This window comes from Astyanax mexicanus, chromosome 1, assembly GCF_023375975.1.
Source record: "Astyanax mexicanus isolate ESR-SI-001 chromosome 1, AstMex3_surface, whole genome shotgun sequence".
In the NCBI taxonomy this organism is placed as follows: Eukaryota; Metazoa; Chordata; class Actinopteri; order Characiformes; family Acestrorhamphidae; genus Astyanax; species Astyanax mexicanus.
The window spans coordinates 46,289,841-46,309,399 of NC_064408.1; the positions used below are offsets into that span (position 1 = coordinate 46,289,841).

The 19,559-nt window shown below is 44.3% G+C and overlaps 1 protein-coding gene and 1 long non-coding RNA gene across 2 annotated transcripts in view; one reads left to right on the top strand and one right to left on the bottom strand.

Annotated features, from left to right (window-relative positions):
• LOC125804766 (CMRF35-like molecule 6) overlaps window positions 1-19,559 on the top strand; it is an 88,646-nt gene that overhangs the window by 39,624 nt on the left and 29,463 nt on the right. The window lies entirely within an intron of this gene.
• On the bottom strand, window positions 99-13,685 carry LOC125802162 (uncharacterized). Its single transcript, XR_007439107.1, has 2 exons — window positions 13,614-13,685; window positions 99-891 (listed from the first exon to the last, which is right to left on the bottom strand). It is a non-coding gene; the product is annotated as an uncharacterized LOC125802162 (long non-coding RNA).

The following is a 19,559-nucleotide window of genomic DNA, read 5'->3' on the forward strand; positions in this document are numbered from 1 at the left end:
CTGTACTTCTCACTCTCTCTTTTGCTCTCTACTTCTCTATTTCTCACTCTCTCTCTACGTCTCTATTTCTCACTCTCTCTCTACTTCTCTATTTCTCACTCTCTCTTTCTCACTCTTTTCTACGTCTCTATTTCTCACTCTCTCTACGTCTCTATTTCTCACTCTCTCTCTACGTCTCTATTTCTCACTCTCTCTCTCTACTTCTATATTTCTCACTCTCTCTACTTCTATATTTCTCACTCTCCTTTTCACTTTCTCTCTACGTCTCTATTTCTCTTTATTTCTCACTCTCTCTACTTCTATATTTCTCACTCTCTTTTTCACTCTCTCTCTACGTCTCTATTTCTCACTCTCTCTCTACTTCTCTATTTCTCACTCTCTTTCTCACTCTCTCTCTACGTCTCTATTTCTCACTCTCTCTACTTCTCTATTTCTCACTCTCTCTTTCTCACTCTCTCTCTACTTCTCTATTTCTCACTCTCTCTTTCTCACTCTCTCTACTTTTCTATGTCTCTTTCTTTCTACTTTTCTATTTCTCTATTTCTCTCTTACTCTCTCTTTATTTCTCGCTCTTCTCTCTACTTCTCTTTCACTCTACTTTTCTGTCTTGCTTTCTCTTTCTATCTATCTCTCTACTACATCCTTTTTCTTTCTCTACTTCTTTATTTCTCGATCTCTCTTTTTCCCTAATTCTCTTTCTCTCGTTCAATATTTCTCTCTACTTGTCACTCTTTTTCTCACATTCTCGGGTGTTCTTTCTCTACTTCTCACGCTGATTTTCTCTCTACTTCTCTATTTCAGGCTCTCCCTTTTTCTGTACTTCTACATTTAACACTCTTTCTTTTTATCTACTACTGCCTAGGAACCAGTTAGATACACCTTAGCAACCACCTGGAAAACATTAGCAACTGCCTAGCAACCACTTAGCAACCCTGTGTAATACGTTAGCAACTGCCTAGCAACCAGATAGCAACACCTTAGCAACCACCTGGAAAACGTTAGCAACTGCCTAGCAACTGCTTAGCAACCACTTTAGAAATGGTAGCAACTGCCTAGCGACCAGTTAGATACACCTAGCAACACCTTAGCAACCACCCCAGATACCATAGCAACATCTTAGCAACCACCTAGCAACACCTTAGCAACCACCCTAGACACCATAGCAACACCTTAGCAACCGCCTAGCAACACCTTAGCAACCACCTTGCAACCACCTAGCAACACCTTAGCAACCACCCCGGATACCATAGCAACACCTTAGCAACCACCTAGCAACACCTTAGCAACCACCTAGCAACACCTTAGCAACCACCTAGCAACACCTTAGCAACCACCCTGGATACCATAGCAACACCTTAGCAACCACCTAGCAACACCCTAGCAACCACCTAGCAACCACCTAGCAACACCTTAGCAACCACCCTGGATACCATAGCAACACCTTAGCAACCACCTAGCAACACCTTAGCAACCACCTAGAAACACCTTAGCAACCACCCAGGATACCATAGCAACACCTTAGCAACCACCTAGCAACACCTTAGCAACCACCCTGGATACCATAGCAACACCTTAGCAACCACCTAGCAACACCTTAGCAACCACACCATAGCATCCACCCCGGATACCATAGCAACACTTAAGCAACCACCTAGCAACACCTTAGCAACCACCCTGGATACCATAGCAACACCTTAGCAACTGCCTAGCAACCACCTAGCAACACCTTAGCAACCACCCAGGATACCATAGCAACACCTTAGCAACCACCTAGCAACACCTTAGCAACCACCTAGCAACACCTTAGCAACCACCTAGAAACACCTTAGCAACCACCCAGGATACCATAGCAACACCTTAGCAACTGCCTAGCAACCACCTAGCAACACCTTAGCAACCACCCAGGATACCATAGCAACACCTTAGCAACCACCTAGCAACACCTTAGCAACCACCCCGGATACCATAGCAACACCTTAGCAACCACCTAGCAACACCTTAGCAACCACCCTGGATACCATAGCAACACCTTAGCAACCACCTAGCAAAACCTTAGCAACCACCTAGCAACACCCTAGCAACCACCTAGCAACACCTTAGCAACCACCTTGCAACCACCTAGCAACACCTTAGCAACCACCCCGGATACCATAGCAACACCTTAGCAACCACCTAGCAACACCTTAGCAACCACCTAGCAATACCTTAGCAACCACCCTGGATACCAAATCAACACCTTAGCAACCACCTAGCAACACCCTAGCAACCACCTAGCAACCACCTAGCAACACCTTAGCAACCACCCTGGATACCATAGCAACACCTTAGCAACCACCTAGCAACACCTTAGCAACCACCCCGGATACCATAGCAACACCATAGCAACCACCTAGCAACACCTTAGCAACCACCTAGCAACACCTTAGCAACCACCCTGGATACCATAGCAACCGCCTAGCAACACCCTAGCAACCACCTAGCAACACCTTAGCAACCACCCTGGATACCATAGCAACACCTTAGCAACCACCTAGCAACACCTTAGCAACCAACCCGGATACCATAGCAACACCTTAGCAACCACCCCGGATCCCATAGCAACACCTTAGCAACCACCTAGCAACCCTCTAGCAACCACCTAGCAACACCTTAGCAACCACCCCAGATACCATAGCAACACCTTAGCAACCACCTAGCAACACCTTAGCAACCACCCCAGATACCATAGCAACCAGTTAGCAACCACCTGGAAAATATTAGAAACTGCCTAATAACCACTTAAAAACCATTTGGAATACGTTAGGAATTGCCTAGCAACAAGTTAGCAACAGCTTAGCAACCACCTGGAATATGTTCGCAACTGCCTAGCAACCAATTAGCAAGCACTAAGCAACGATGTGGACTACATTAGCAACTGCCTAGCAACTACCTAGCAACCACTTAGCAACACTTTACTTTATAAGATAATTATAAGCTTTTCACCATGTTAGCCAAAACTTTTTGGACTTCAACATTTAGCCGAAAGTCAACAGCATAGCAACCACTCTTCACACGCTTTAGACAGAAATATCTTAGCAACCATTTTAACTATTCAACGTTATTAACTATTTAACGTACTTTTCCAAGCCAACTTAAAGTTCGTTATCGAACTTTCCTTTTCTAGTTATTATTATTATTATTATTATTCTCGCCACGTTTTATAAACAACTACTCCTCCTAGAGCTTTCGAGCTAGAACCACGAAACTTCACACAATGGTAGAACTTATAGCCGCGGGGTGTGCTTGTGCTTTTTGGAGCGATACATCGTACGATTTTCGTAAAAACTTCGTAAACGTACGCCCTTTTTTCCATAGACAATGAACTAGAAGAATTTTGAATGGCTGTGAGCCTCACAATTTTTGAGATACGAAGACGAAATTCAGATGGTCTATAGAACTTAGTGAGTTCTTTCCGAAAATATGCTTTACGAAACGATATGTCGTACGGATTTCGTACAAATGTCGTACGAAGTTGCCCCATAGAAATGAATGGGGGGCCCAGAGTTCCATCTCGCACACAAGCAGCTCTGCGCACGGAACCCCTTCTCTCCCCTGCTCCTCCAGTACTGTGAGTGTATGGAGGAGCTGCTGTATGGAGCAGCTATCAGTCAAAAGTTTGGACACCCCGGCACCCCAGTCAGGGCTTTGCAACCACCTATTAACTGCTTAGCAACCACCTTAGCAACCACCTGGAAAACTTTAGCAACTGCCTAGCAACCACTTAGCAACCACTTTAGAAATGATGGCAACTGCCTTGCAACACCTTAGCAACCACCTGGAAAATATTAGAAACTGCCTAGCAACCACGTAGCAACCATGTGGAATAAATTAGCAACTGCCTAGCAACCAGTTAGCAACCACCTGGAAAACGTTAGCAACTGCCTAGCAACTGCTTAGCAACCACTTTAGAAATGACAGCAACTGTCTAGCAACCACTTAGCAACCATTTGGAATATGTTGGCAACTGCCTAGCAACTACTTTAAATTGATAGCAACTGCCTAGCAACCAGTTAGCTGCTGCCTTAGCAACTGCCTTAGCAACCACCCGGAAAACGTTAGCAACTGCCTAGCAACCACTTAGCAACCACTTTAGAAATGATAGCAACTGTCTAGCAACCACTTAGCAACCATGTGGAATACGTTAGCAACTGCCTAGCAACTACTTTAAAAATAATAGCAGCTGCCTAGCAACCAGTTAGCTACACCTTAGCAACCACCTGGAAAATGTTAGCAACTGCCTAGCAACCATTTAGCAACCACTTTAGAAATGATGGCAACTGCCTAGCAACCAGTTAGCAACACCTTAGCAACCACCTGGAAAACGTTAGCAACTGCCTAGCAACCACTTGGCAACTACTTAGCAACCATGTGGAATACGTTAGCAACTGCCTAGCAACCAGTTAGCTACACCTTAGCAACCACCTGGAAAAGGTTAGCAACTGCCTAGCAACCGCTTAGCAACCACTTTAGAAATGATAGCAAACTGTCTAGCAACCACTTAGCAACTATGTGGAATGTGTTGGCAACTGCCTAGCAACTACTTTAAAAATGATAGCAACTGCCTAGCAACCAGTTAGCTACACCTTAGCAACCACTTGGAAAACGTTAGCAACTGCCTAGCAACCACTTAGCAACCACTTTAGAAATGATAGCAACTGCCTAGCAACCAGTTAGCTACACCTTAGCAACCACTTGGAAAACGTTAGCAACTGCCTAGCAACCACTTAGCAACCACTTTAGAAATGATAGCAACTGCCTAGCAACCACTTAGCAACACCTTAGCAACCACTAGGAAAACGTTAGCAACTGCCTAGCAACCACTTAGCAACACCTTAGCAACCACTAGGAAAACGTTAGTAACTGCCTTGCAACCACTTAGCAACCACTTTAGTAATGATAGCAACTGCCTAGCAACCACTTAGCAACACCTTAGCAACCACTAGGAAAACGTTAGCAACTGCTTAGCAACCACATTAGTAATGATAGCAACTGCCTAGCAACCACTTAGCAACACCTTAGCAACCACTAGGGAAACGTTAGAAACTGCCTAGCAACCACTTTAGAAATTATAGCAACTGCCTAGCAACCACTTAACAACATCTTAGCAACCACCTGGAAAATGTTAGCAACTGCCTAGCAACCACTTAGCAACCATGTGGAATATGTTAGCAACTGCCTAGCAACTGCTTAGCAACCACTTTAGAACCGATAGCAACTGCCTAGCAACCACTTAGCAACACCTTAGCAACCACTAGGAAAACGTTAGCAACTGCCTAGCAACCACTTAGCAACCACTTTAGTAATGATAGCAACTGCCTAGCAACCACTTAGCAACACCTTAGCAACCACTAGGAAAACGTTAGCAACTGCCTAGCAACCACTTTAGAAATTATTGCAACTGCCTAGCAACCAGTTAGCTACACCTTAGCAACCACTTGGAAAACGTTAGCAACTGCCTAGCAACCACTTAGCAACCACTTTAGAAATGATAGCAACTGCCTAACAACCACTTAGCAACACCTTAGCAACCACTAGGGAAACGTTAGAAACTGCCTAGCAACCACTTTAGAAATTATAGCAACTGCCTAGCAACCACTTAACATCTTAGCAACCACCTGGAAAATGTTAGCAACTGCCTAGCAACCACTTAGCAACCATGTGGAATATGTTGCCAACTGCCTAGCAACTGCTTAGCAACCACTTTAGAACCGATAGCAACTGCCTAGCAACCACTTAGCAACACCTTAGCAACCACTAGGAAAACGTTAGCAACTGCCTAGCAATCACTTAGCAACCACTTTAGTAATGATAGCAACTGCCTAGCAACCACTTAGAAACACCTTAGCAACCACTAGGAAAACGTTAGCAACTGCCTAGCAACCACTTTAGAAATTATAGCAACTGCCTAGCAACCACTTTAGAAATGATAGCAACTGCCTAGCAACCACTTAACAACATCTTATCAGCCACCTGGAAAATGTTAGCAACTGCCTAGCAACCACTTAGCAACCATGTGGAATATGTTAGCAACTGCCTAGCAACTTCTTAGCAACCACTTTAGAAATGATAGCAACTGCCTAGCAACCAGTTAGCTATACTTTAGCCACCACTTGGAAAACGTTAGCAACTGCTTAGCAACCGTGTGGAATACGTTAGCAACTGCCTAGCAACTGCTTAGCAACACCTAAGCAACCACCTGGAAAACGTTAGCAACTGCCTAGCAAACGCTTAGCAACCACTTTAGTAATGATCACAACTACCTAGCAACCACTTAGCAACCATTTTAACTTTTCAACGTTATTAGCGTACTTTTCCAAGCCAACTTAAAGTTCGTTCACGAACTTTGCCTTTTCTAGTTAAGTTGGCTTGGAAAAGCCAACTTACTGTTCTTCGTAATCTTCTTATTAAGTTGGCTTGGAAAAGCCAACTTATTGTTCTTCGTAATCTTCTTATTATTATTAAGTTGGCTTGGAAAAGCCAACTTACTGTTCTTCGTAATCTTCTTATTATTATTATTATTATTATTATTATTCCGCGCTCAAATTTCTATACGCATCTCCTCCTAGGGCTTTTGACGTAGAATCACGAAATTTTGCAGTATCGTAGGACCTATACCCGAATAGGTTGCTTGTGCTTTTTTAAGCGATACATTGTACGGTTTTCGTAAAAACTTCGTAAACGTACGCTTTTTTTTCCCATAGGAAATGAATGGGGGACAACTTTGAACGTTTGTGTAGGTAACAATTTTTGACATACAAAGACAAAAATCGGACGGTCTATAGAACTTACCGCGTTCTTTCCGAAAATTTTAACGTTTCGACGATACGTCGTACGGTTTTCGTACAAATGTCGTACGAAGTTTTCCCATTGAAATGAATGGGGGGCCCAGAGTTCCATCTCACACACGAGCAGCTCTGCGCACGGAACCCCTTCTCTCCCCTGCTCCTCCAGTACTGTGAGTGTATGGAGGAGCTGCTGTATGGAGCAGCTATCAGTCAAAAGTTTGGACACCCCGGCACCCCAGCCAGGGCTTAGCAACCACCTAATAACTGCTTAGCAACCACCTTAGCAACCACCTGGAAAACGTTAGCAACTGCCTAGCAACCACTTAGCAACACCTTAGCAACCACCTGGAAAACGTTAGCAACTGCCTAGCAACCACTTAGCAACTGCTTAGCAACCACTTAGCAACTGCCTAGCAACCACTTGGAAAACGTTAGCAACTGCCTAGCAACCACTTAGCAACTGCCTAGCAACCACCTGGAAAACGTTAGCAACTGCCTAGCAACCACTTAGCAACCACCGGGAAAACGTTAGCAACTGCCTAGCAACCACTTAGCAACTGCCTAGCAACCACTTGGAAAACGTTAGCAACTGCCTAGCAACCACTTAGCAACTGCCTAGCAACCACCTGGAAAACGTTAGCAACTGCCTAGCAACCACTTAGCAACCACCTGGAAAACGTTAGCAACTGCCTAGCAACCACTGAGCAACCACCTGGAAAACGTTAGCAACTGCCTAGCAACCACTTAGCAACTGCCTAGCAACCACCTGGAAAACGTTAGCAACTGCCTAGCAACCACTTAGCAACCACCTGGAAAACGTTAGCAACTGCCTAGCAACCACTTAGCAACTGCCTAGCAACCACTTGGAAAACGTTAGCAACTGCCTAGCAACCACTTAGCAACTGCCTAGCAACCACCTGGAAAACGTTAGCAACTGCCTAGCAACCTCTTAGCAACCACCTGGAAAACGTTAGCAACTGCCTAGCAACCACTTAGCAGCAGCCTAGCAACCACCTGGAATATGTTAGCAACTACCTAGCAACCACTTAGCAACCACCTGGAAAATGTTAGCAACTGCCTAGCAACCACTTAGCAACTGCCTAGCAACCACTTGGAAAACGTTAGCAACTGCCTAGCAACCACTTAGCAACCACTTTAGAAATGATAGCAACTGCCTAGCAAACACTTAGCATACACATGGAAAACGTTAACAACTGCCTAGCAACCACTTTAGAAATGATAGCAACTGCCTAGCAACCACTTAGCAACACCTTAACAACCACTAGGAAAACGTTAGCAACTGCCTTGCAACCACTTAGCAACCACTTTAGAAATGATAGCAACTGCCTAGCAACCACTTAGCAACCACATGGAAAACGTTAGCAACTGCCTAGCAACCACTTTAGAAACGATAGCAACTGCCTAGCAACCACTTAGCAACACCTTAGCAACCACCTGGAAAACGTTAGCAACTGCCTAGCAACCACTTAGCAACACCTTAGCAACCACCTGGAAAACGTTAGCAACTGCCTAGCAACCACTTAGCAACACCTTAGCAACCACCTGGAAAACGTTAGCAACTGCCTAGCAACCACTTAGCAACCACTTTAGAAATGATAGCAACTGCCTAGCAACCACTTACCAACACCTTAGCAACCATTAGGAAAACGTTAGCAACTGCCTAGCAACCACTTAGCAACCACTTTAGAAATGATAGCAACTGCCTAGCAACCAGTTATCAATAGCTTAACAACCACCTGGAAAACATTAGCAACTGCCTAGCAACAGCTTAGCAACCTTTTCAGAAATGATAGCAACTGCCTAGCAACACATTAGCAATCAAAAGTTTAACCAAATTTTTACGATTTCAGCATTTAAACAAGCGTTTTTAGATTTCAGTGTTTAATCAAGCGTTTTTAGATTTCAGCGTTTAACCAAACGTTTTTAGATTTCAGCGTTTAATCAAACGTTTTTAGATTTCAGCGTTTAACTAAATGTTTTTAGATTTCAGCGTTTAACCAAACGTTTTTAGATTTCAGCGTTTAATCAAACGTTTTTAGATTTCAGCGTTTAATCAAACGTTTTTAGATTTCAGCGTTTAACCAAATGTTTTTAGATTTCAGCGTTTAACCAAACGTTTTTAGATTTCAGCGTTTTTGGCATTTAGCGTTAGCCAAAAGTTAACAGCATATCAATGACTCTTCACACTCTTCAGACGGAAAAAGCTTAGCAACCATTTTAACTTTTTAACGTTATTAGTGTTCTTTTCCAAGCCAACTTAAAGTTCGTTCACGAACTTTGCCTTTTCTAGTTAAGTTGGCTTGGAAAAGCCAACTTATTGTTCTTCGTAATCTTCTTATTATTATTATTATTATTATTATTCCGCGCTTTTTTTGTTGTACGCATCTCCTCCTACAGCTTTTGACGTAGAATCACGAAATTTTACAGTATCGTAGTACCTATAGCGGTTCAGGTTGCTTGTGCTTTTTGAAGCGATATATCGTACGGTTTTCGTAAAAACTTCGTAAACGTATGCATTTTTTTCCCATAGGAATGAATGGGGCCAAATTTTAAACGTCCGTAACTGCCACAATTTTTGAGATACGAACACCAAATTCGGCGAGCTTATAGATCTTATGGAGATCTTTAAATTAATAGGAGGTTGCGAAGTGATACGACGTACGGTTTTCGTACAATTGTCGTACGAAGTTTTCCCATAGAAATGAATGGGGGGCCCAGAGTTCCATCTCACACAGGAGCAGCTCTGAGCACGGAACCCCTTCTCTCCCCTGCTCCTCCAGTACTGTGAGTGTATGGAGGAGCTGCTGTATGGAGCAGCTATCAGTCAAAAGTTTGGACACCCCGGCACCCCAGCCAGGTTTTAGCAACCACCTATTAACTGCTTAGCAACCAGTTAGCAACACCTTAGCAACCAGCTGGAAAACGTTAGCAACTGCCTAGCAACCACTTAGCAACAACTTAGCAACCACTTTAGAAATTATAGCAACTGCCTAGCAACCAGTTAGCAACCACTTAGCAAACACCTGGAAAACGTTAGCAACTGCCTAGCAACCACTTGGAAAACGTTAGCAACTGCCTAGCAACCACTTAGCAACTGCCTAGCAACCACCTGGAATACGTTAGCAACTGCCTAGCAACCACTTAGCAACCACCTGGAAAACATTAGCAACTGCCTAGCAACCACTGAGCAACCACCTGGAAAACGTTAGCAACTGCCTAGCAACCACTTAGCAACTGCCTAGCAACCACCTGGAATACGTTAGCAACTGCCTAGCAACCACTTAGCAACCACCTGGAAAACGTTAGCAACTGCCTAGCAACAACTTAGCAACTGCCTAGCAACCACCTGGAAAATGTTAGCAACTGCCTAGCAACCACTTAGCAACCACCTGGAAAATGTTAGCAACTGCCTAGCAACCACTTAGCAACTGCCTAGCAACCACTTGGAAAACGTTAGCAACTGCCTAGCAACCACTTAGCAACTGCCTAGCAACCACCTGGAAAACGTTAGCAACTGCCTAGCAACCACTTAGCAACCACCTGGAAAACGTTAGCAACTGCCTAGCAACCACTTAGCAACTGCCTAGCAACCACTTGGAAAACGTTAGCAACTGCCTAGCAACCACTTAGCAACTGCCTAGCAACCACCTGGAATACGTTAGCAACTGCCTAGCAACCACTTAGCAACCACCTGGAAAACATTAGCAACTGCCTAGCAACCACTGAGCAACCACCTGGAAAACGTTAGCAACTGCCTAGCAACCACTTAGCAACTGCCTAGCAACCACCTGGAATACGTTAGCAACTGCCTAGCAACCACTTAGCAACCACCTGGAAAACGTTAGCAACTGCCTAGCAACAACTTAGCAACTGCCTAGCAACCACCTGGAAAACGTTAGCAACTGCCTAGCAACCACTTAGCAACCACCTGGAAAACGTTAGCAACTGCCTAGCAACCACTTAGCAACTGCCTAGCAACCACTTGGAAAACGTTAGCAACTGCCTAGCAACCACTTAGCAACTGCCTAGCAACCACCTGGAAAACGTTAGCAACTGCCTAGCAACCACTTAGCAACCACCTGGAAAACGTTAGCAACTGCCTAGCAACCACTTAGCAGCTGCCTAGCAACCACCTGGAATATGTTAGCAACTACCTAGCAACCACTTAGCAACCACCTGGAAAATGTTAGCAACTGCCTAGCAACCACTTAGCAACTGCCTAGCAACCACTTGGAAAACGTTAGCAACTGCCTAGCAACCACTTAGCAACTGCCTAGCAACCACCTGGAAAACGTTAGCAACTGCCTAGCAACCACTTAGCAACCACCTGGAAAACGTTAGCAACTGCCTAGCAACCACTTAGCAACTACTTTAGAAATGAAAGCAACTGCCTAGCAACCACTTAGCAACACCTTAACAACCATTGGGAAAACGTTAGCAACTGCCTAGCAACCACTTTAGAAATGATAGCAACTGCCTAGCAACCACTTAGCAGCTGCCTAGCAACCACCTGGAATATGTTAGCAACTACCTAGCAACCACTTAGCAACCACCTGGAAAATGTTAGCAACTGCCTAGCAACCACTTAGCAACTGCCTAGCAACCACTTGGAAAACGTTAGCAACTGCCTAGCAACCACTTAGCAACTGCCTAGCAACCACCTGGAAAACGTTAGCAACTGCCTAGCAACCACTTAGCAACCACCTGGAAAACGTTAGCAACTGCCTAGCAACCACTTAGCAACTACTTTAGAAATGAAAGCAACTGCCTAGCAACCACTTAGCAACACCTTAACAACCATTGGGAAAACGTTAGCAACTGCCTAGCAACCACTTTAGAAATGATAGCAACTGCCTAGCAACCACTTAGCAACACCTTAACAACCACTAGGAAAACGATAGCAACTGCCTAGCAACCACTTAGCAACCACTTTAGAAATGATAGCAACTGCCTAGCAACCACTTAGCAACACCTTAACAACCACTAGGAAAACGATAGCAACTGCATAGCAACCACTTAGCAACCACTTTAGAAATGATAGCAACAACCTAGCAACACCCTAGCAACCACCTAGCAACACCTTAGCAACCACCTGTTATATGTTAGCAATTGCCTAGCAACCAGTTAGCAACAGCTTAGCAACCACCTGGAAAACATTAGCAATTGCCTAGCAACAGCTTAGCAACCTTTTTAGAAATGATAGCAACTGCCTAGCAACACATTAGCAATCAAAAGTTTAACCAAAAGTTTTACGATTTCAGCATTTAAACCAGCGTTTTTAGATTTCAGCGTTTAACCAAACGTTTTTAGATTTCAGCATTTAATCAAACGTTTTTAGATTTCAGCGTTTAACCAAATGTTTTTAGATTTCATCTTTTAACCAAACGTTTTTAGATTTCAGCGTTTAATCAAACATTTTTAGATTTCAGCGTTTAACAAATGTTTTTAGATTTCAGCGTTTAACCAAATGTTTTTAGATTTCAGCGTTTTTAGCATTTAGCGTTAACAGCATATCAATGACTCTTCACACTCTTCAGACGGAAAAAGTTTAGCAACCATTTTAACTTTTTAACGTTATTAGCGTTCTTTTCCAAGCCAACTTAAAGTTCGTTCACGAACTTTACCTTTTCTAGTTATTATTATTATTATTATTCCGCGCTTTTTTTGTTGTACGCATCTCCTCCTACAGCTTTTGACGTAGAATCACGAAATTTTACAGTATCGTAGTACCTATAGCGGTTCAGGTTGCTTGTGCTTTTTGAAGCGATATATTGTACGGTTTTCGTAAAAACTTCGTAAACGTACGCATTTTTTTCCCATAGGAATGAATGGGGCCAAATTTTAAACGTCCGTAACTGCCACAATTTTTGAGATACGAACACCAAATTCGGCGAGCTTATAGATCTTATCGAGATCTTTAAATTAATAGCAGGTTGCGAAGTGATACGACGTACGGTTTTCGTACAAATGTCGTACGAAGTTTTCCCATAGAAATGAATGGGGAGCCCAGAGTTCCATCTCACACACGAGCAGCTCTGCGCACGGAACCCCTTCTCTCCCCTGCTCCTCCAGTACTGTGAGTGTATGGAGGAGCTGCTGTATGGAGCAGCTATCAGTCAAAAGTTTGGACACCCCGGCACCCCAGCCAGGTTTTAGCAACCACCTATTAACTGCTTAGCAACCACTTAGCAACACCTTAGCAACCACCTGGAAAACGTTAGCAACTGCCTAGCAACCACTTAGCAACAACTTAGCAACCACTTTAGAAATTATAGCAACTGCCTAGCAACCAGTTAGCAACCACTTAGCAAACACCTGGAAAACGTTAGCAACTGCCTAGCAACTGCCTAGCAACCACTTAGCAACCACCTGGAAAACGTTAGCAACTGCCTAGCAACCACTTAGCAACTGCCTAGCAACCACCTGGAAAACGTTAGCAACTGCCTAGCAACCACTTAGCAGCTGCCTAGCAACCACCTGGAATACGTTAGCAACTACCTAGCAACCACTTAGCAACCACCTGGAAAAAGTTAGCAACTGCCTAGCAACCACTTAGCAACTGCCTAGCAACCACCTGGAATACGTTAGCAACTGCCTAGCAACCACTTAGCAACCACCTGGAAAACGTTAGCAACTGCCTAACAACAACTTAGCAACTGCCTAGCAACCACCTGGAAAACGTTAGCAACTGCCTAGCAACCACTTAGCAACCACCTGGAAAACGTTAGCAACTGCCTAGCAACCACTTAGCAACTGCCTAGCAACCACCTGGAAAACATTAGCAACTGCCTAGCAACCACTTAGCAACCACCTGGAAAACGTTAGCAACTGCCTAGCAACCACTTAGCAACCACCTGGAAAACGTTAGCAACTGCCTAGCAACCACTTAGCAGCTGCCTAGCAACCACCTGGAATATGTTAGCAACTACCTAGCAACCACTTAGCAACCACCTGGAAAATGTTAGCAACTGCCTAGCAACCACTTAGCAACTGCCTAGCAACCACTTGGAAAACATTAGCAACTGCCTAGCAACCACTTAGCAACTGCCTAGCAACCACCTGGAAAACGTTAGCAACTGCCTAGCAACCACTTAGCAACCACCTGGAAAACGTTAGCAACTGCCTACCAACCGCTTAGCAACCACCTGGAAAACGTTAGCAACTGCCTAGCAACCACTTAGCAACTGCCTAGCAACCACCTGGAATATGTTAGCAACTGCCTAGCAACCACTTAGCAACCACCTGGAAAACGTTAGCAACTGCCTAGCAACCACTTAGCAACTGCCTAGCAACCACCTGGAATACGTTAGCAACTGCCTAGCAACCACTTAGCAACCACCTGGAAAACGTTAGCAATTGCCTAGCAACCACTTAGCAACTGCCTAGCAACCACCTGGAATATGTTAGCAACTGCCTAGCAACCACTTAGCAACCACCTGGAAAACGTTAGCAACTGCCTAGCAACCACTAAGCAACTGCCTAGCAACCACTTGGAAAACGTTAGCAACTGCCTAGCAACCACTTAGCAACTGCCTAGCAACCACCTGTTATATGTTAGCAACTGCCTAGCAACTAGTTAGCAACAGCTTAGCAACCACCTGGAAAACATTAGCAATTGCCTAGCAACAGCTTAGCAACCTTTTCAGAAATAATAGCAACCGCCTAGCAACACATTAGCAATCAAAAGTTTAACCAAAAGTTTTACGATTTCAGCATTTAAACAAGCGTTTTTAGATTTCAGCGTTTAACCAAACGTTTTTAGATTTCAGCGTTTAATCAAACGTTTTTAGATTTCAGCGTTTAACCAAATGTTTTTAGATTTCAGCGTTTAACCAAACGTTTTTAGATTTCAGCGTTTAATCAAACATTTTTAGATTTCAGCGTTTAACCAAATGTTTTTAGATTTCAGCGTTTTTAGCATTTAGTGTTAACAGCAAATCAATGACTCTTCACACTCTTCAGACGGAAAAAGCTTAGCAACCATTTTAACTTTTTAACGTTATTAGCGTTCTTTTCCAAGTCAACTTAAAGTTCGTTCACGAACTTTACCTTTTCTAGTTATTATTATTATTATTATTATTATTCCGCGCTCAAATTTCTATACGCATCTCCTCCTAGGGCTTTTGACGTAGAATCACGAAATTTTGCAGTATCGTAGGACCTATACCCGATTAGGTTGCTTGTGCTTTTTTAAGCGATACATCGTACGGTTTTCGTAAAAACTTCGTAAACGTACGCTTTTTTTTCCCATAGGAAATGAATGGGGGACAACTTTGAACGTTTGTGTAGGTAACAATTTTTGACATACAAAGATAAAAATCGGACGGTCTATAGAACTTACCGCGTTCTTTCCGAAAATTTTAACGTTTCGACGATACGTCATACGGTTTTCGTACAAATGTCGTACGAAGTTTTCCCATAGAAATGAATGGGGGGCCCAGAGTTCCATCTCACACACGAGCAGCTCTGCGCACGGAACCCCTTCTCTCCCCTGCTCCTCCAGTACTGTGAGTGTATGGAGGAGCTGCTGTATGGAGCAGCTATCAGTCAAAAGTTTGGACACCCCGGCACCCCAGCCAGGGCTTAGCAACCACCTAATAACTGCTTAGCAACCACCTTAGCAACCACCTGGAAAACGTTAGCAACTGCCTAGCAACCACTTAGCAACACCTTAGCAACCACCTGGAAAACGTTAGCAACTGCCTAGCAACCACTTAGCAACTGCCTAGCAACCACTTGGAAAACGTTAGCAACTGCCTAGCAACCACTTAGCAACTGCCTAGCAACCACCTGGAATACGTTAGCAACTGCCTAGCAACCACTTAGCAACCACCTGGAAAACGTTAGCAACTGCCTAGCAACCACTGAGCAACCACCTGGAAAACGTTAGCAACTGCCTAGCAACCACTTAGCAACTGCCTAGCAACCACCTGGAATACGTTAGCAACTGCCTAGCAACCACTTAGCAACCACCTGGAAAACGTTAGCAACTGCCTAGCAACAACTTAGCAACTGCCTAGCAACCACCTGGAAAATGTTAGCAACTGCCTAGCAACCACTTAGCAACCACCTGGAAAACGTTAGCAACTGCCTAGCAACCACTTAGCAACTGCCTAGCAACCACTTGGAAAACGTTAGCAACTGCCTAGCAACCACTTAGCAACTGCCTAGCAACCACCTGGAAAACGTTAGCAACTGCCTAGCAACCACTTAGCAACCACCTGGAAAACGTTAGCAACTGCCTAGCAACCACTTAGCAACTGCCTAGCAACCACTTGGAAAACGTTAGCAACTGCCTAGCAACCACTTAGCAACTGCCTAGCAACCACCTGGAATAGGTTAGCAACTGCCTAGCAACCACTTAGCAACCACCTGGAAAACGTTAGCAACTGCCTAGCAACCACTGAGCAACCACCTGGAAAACGTTAGCAACTGCCTAGCAACCACTTAGCAACTGCCTAGCAACCACCTGGAAAACGTTAGCAACTGCCTAGCAACCACTTAGCAACCACCTGGAAAACGTTAGCAACTGCCTAGCAACCACTTAGCAACTGCCTAGCAACCACTTGGAAAACGTTAGCAACTGCCTAGCAACCACTTAGCAACTGCCTAGCAACCACCTGGAATACGTTAGCAACTGCCTAGCAACCACTTAGCAACCACCTGGAAAACGTTAGCAACTGCCTAGCAACCACTGAGCAACCACCTGGAAAACGTTAGCAACTGCCTAGCAACCACTTAGCAACTGCCTAGCAACCACCTGGAATACGTTAGCAACTGCCTAGCAACCACTTAGCAACCACCTGGAAAACGTTAGCAACTGCCTAGCAACAACTTAGCAACTGCCTAGCAACCACCTGGAAAACGTTAGCAACAGCCTAGCAACCACTTAGCAACCACCTGGAAAACGTTAGCAACTGCCTAGCAACCACTTAGCAACTGCCTAGCAACCACTTGGAAAACGTTAGCAACTGCCTAGCAACCACTTAGCAACTGCCTAGCAACCACCTGGAAAACGTTAGCAACTGCCTAGCAACCACTTAGCAACCACCTGGAAAACGTTAGCAACTGCCTAGCAACCACTTAGCAACCACCTGGAAAACGTTAGCAACTGCCTAGCAACCACTTAACAACTGCCTAGCAACCACTTGGAAAACGTTAGCAACTGCCTAGCAACCACTTAGCAACTGCCTAGCAACCACCTGGAATACGTTAGCAACTGCCTAGCAACCACTTAGCAACCACCTGGAAAACGTTAGCAACTGCCTAGCAACCACTGAGCAACCACCTGGAAAACGTGAGCAACTGCCTAGCAACCACTTAGCAACTGCCTAGCAACAACCTGGAATACGTTAGCAACTGCCTAGCAACCACTTAGCAACCACCTGGAAAACGTTAGCAACTGCCTAGCAACCACTTAGCAACTGCCTAGCAACCACCTGGAAAATGTTAGCAACTGCCTAGCAACCACTTAGCAACCACCTGGAAAACGTTAGCAACTGCCTAGCAACCACTTAGCAACTGCCTAGCAACCACTTGGAAAACGTTAGCAACTGCCAAGCAACCACTTAGCAACTGCCTAGCAACCACCTGGAAAACGTTAGCAACTGCCTTGCAACCACTTAGCAACCACCTGGAAAACGTTAGCAACTGCCTAGCAACCACTTAGCAACTGCCTAGCAACCACTTGGAAAACGTTAGCAACTGTCTAGCAACCACTTAGCAACCACCTGGAAAACGTTAGCAACTGCTTAGCAACCACTGAGCAACCACTTGGAAAACGTTAGCAACTGCCTAGCAACCACTTAGCAACTGCCTAGCAACCACCTGGAATACGTTAGCAACTGCCTAGCAACCACTTAGCAACCACCTGGAAAACGTTAGCAACTGCCTAGCAACAACTTAGCAACTGCCTAGCAACCACCTGGAAAACGTTAGCAACTGCCTAGCAACCACTTAGCAACCACCTGGAAAACGTTAGCAACTGCCTAGCAACCACTTAGCAACTGCCTAGCAACCACTTGGAAAACGTTAGCAACTGCCTAGCAACCACTTAGCAACTGCCTAGCAACCACCTGGAAAACGTTAGCAACTGCCTAGCAACCACTTAGCAACACCTTAACAACCACTAGGAAAACGTTAGCAACTGCCTAGCAACCACTTAGTAACCACTTTAGAAATGATAGCAACTGCCTAGCAACCACCTAGCAACACCTTAGCAACCACCCCGGATACCATAGCAACACCTTAGCAACCACCTAGCAACAAGTTATCAACCACCTAGCAACCACCTAGCAACATCTTAGCAACCACCCCGCATACCATAGCAACACCCTAGCAACAACCTAGCAACCACCTAGCAACACCTTAGCAACCACCTGTAATATGTTAGCAACTGCCTAGCAACCAGTTAGCAACAGCTTAGCAACCAAATGGAAAACATTAGCAACTGCCTAGCAACAGCTTAGCAACCACTTCAGAAATGATAGCAACTGCCTAGCATCAAATTGGCAATCAAAAGATTAACCAAAAGTTTTACGATTTCAGCATTTAAACAAACGTTTTTAGATTTCAGCGTTTAACTAAACGTTTTTAGATTTCAGCGTTTAACCAAACGTTTTTAGATTTTAGCGTTTAACCAAACGTTTTTAGATTTCAGCGTTTAACCAAACATTTTTAGATTTCGGCGTTTTTGCCATTTAGCGTTTAGCCAAAAATTAACAGCATATCCACGACTCTTCACACTCTTCAGACAGAAACAGCTTAGCAACCATTTTAACTTTTTAACGTTATTAGCGTTCTTTTCCAAGCCAACTTAAAGTTCGTTCACGAACTTTGCCTTTTCTAGTTATTATTATTATTCTTACGCCTTTTTTTCTGTACGCTACTCCTCCTAGAGCTTTCAACGTAGAATCACGAAACTTTCACGGATCGTAGGACCTATGCCAACTTAGCGTGCTTGTGCTTTTTGGAGCGATTTATCGTACGGTTTTCGTAAAAACTTCGTAAACGTACGCATTTTTTCCCCATAGGAATGAATGGGGCGAAATTTTAAACGTCCGTAACCGCCACAATTTTTGAGATACGAAGACCAAATTTGGCGAGCTTATAGATCTTACCGAGATCTTTAAATTAATAGCAGGTTGCGAAGCGATACGACGTACGGTTTTCGTACAATTTTCGTACGAAGTTTTCCCATAGAAATGAATGGGGGGCCCAGAGTTCCATCTCGCACACGAGCAGCTCTGCGCACGGAACCCCTTCTCTCCCCTGCTCCTCCAGTACTGTGAGTGTATGGAGGAGCTGCTGTATGGAGCAGCTATCAGTCAAAAGTTTGGACACCCCGGCACCCCAGCCAGGCTTTAGCAACCACCTATTAACTGCTTAGCAACCACTCTCTCTTTCTCACTCTCTCTTTCGCTCTCTACTTCTCTAATTCTCACTCTCTTTCCCACTCTCTCTCTATTTCTATATTTCTCACTCTTTCTTTTGCTCTCTACTTCTCTACTTCTCACTCTCTCTTTTGCTCTCTACTTCTCTATTTCTCACTCTCTTTTGCTCTCTACTCCTCTATTTCTCACTCTCTTTCTCACTCTCTCTCTACGTCTCTATTTCTCACTCTATTTCTCACTCTCTCTCTACTTCTCTATCTCACTCTATTTCTCACTCTCTCTACGTCTCTATTTCTCACTCTCTCTCTACTTTTCTATCTCA